Genomic DNA, 946 nt, shown 5'->3' with positions numbered 1-946 from the left:
GTGGTAGCCTATCATTCTGAACTATTTGGAGCAGCGAAGAGCGTGGATCCAATGTGTTGTCTATTTTATGTTTGTAGGCCTGCAGCCCAGAGATATGACCAGTCCTGATTTTCGACAGTTGTGACTGGTCGCCGCGGGACCTAATTCGCACCTCTATTGTTGTTGTTGTTTTGTTGTTGTCTCTGTCCATGTTGTCGTTGTTGTTGTTATTGTTGTTGTTATTGTTGTTGTTGTTGTTCTTGTTGTTGTTGCTGTTGTTGTTGTTATCATTGTCGTCGATGTAGATGCATTTTAAATGAAACGCTTTCAGCCTTTTTATAAAAACTAAAAAGGAACACTGAATAGACATTTACGTTTTTTTGAAAATTAGCCCCAAGCCCTGCAAGCCACAGCCCAGACTTTTACGACGGCAGGAAATAATGAACCTACATTGGCACAGGCTGGTGAAGAATAAGTCTTGATATTCATGGAATTTACTTTCTGGAACAATTATGATGATTCTCACTCGAATTCTAATGCGACACCTGCTTTAACCTCTGTTCAGACCAGGTAGCCAGGAGGAATTCGAGATGAGTAAGAAACAAGATCTCAAGCTTCGACATATCTATTCGTGACTCACCTGCGGAATCTAAACTTTTGTTCTCTTGCTTGTTTGTTGGTTGGTCGTTTGGTTAGTTGGTTGCTTATACGGCGAGTTTCTTACAGAAAATAAGAGCTATATTTCACAACAGGGATGTATTTTTGTAGAAAAAGTAACCCCCCCCCCCCCAAACAAAAAAGACTGCACCACCCACCCAGTTGACTTAAGATGGAGAGACGGAGAGATGACGTTCCTTAATGGCAAACATAATTATAAATACGTACATACATAAATACATACATGCATTAATACGTACATAAATACACACTATTACACAACAGAACAGTTTACAAACAATGCCACTGT

At 39.7% G+C, this 946-nt stretch overlaps 1 protein-coding gene across 1 annotated transcript in view; it reads right to left on the bottom strand.

The window, feature by feature from the left end:
* The window catches only part of LOC101860665 (chitotriosidase-1), a gene marked incomplete in the record, with an annotated part of 29,720 nt that overhangs the window by 6,036 nt on the left and 22,738 nt on the right, over window positions 1-946 (bottom strand).

The sequence above is a fragment of the Aplysia californica genome, unplaced genomic scaffold, assembly GCF_000002075.1.
Source record: "Aplysia californica isolate F4 #8 unplaced genomic scaffold, AplCal3.0 scaffold00313, whole genome shotgun sequence".
Lineage (NCBI taxonomy): Eukaryota > Metazoa > Mollusca > Gastropoda > Aplysiida > Aplysiidae > Aplysia > Aplysia californica.
This window is presented reverse-complemented; position numbering and strand designations above follow the sequence as displayed.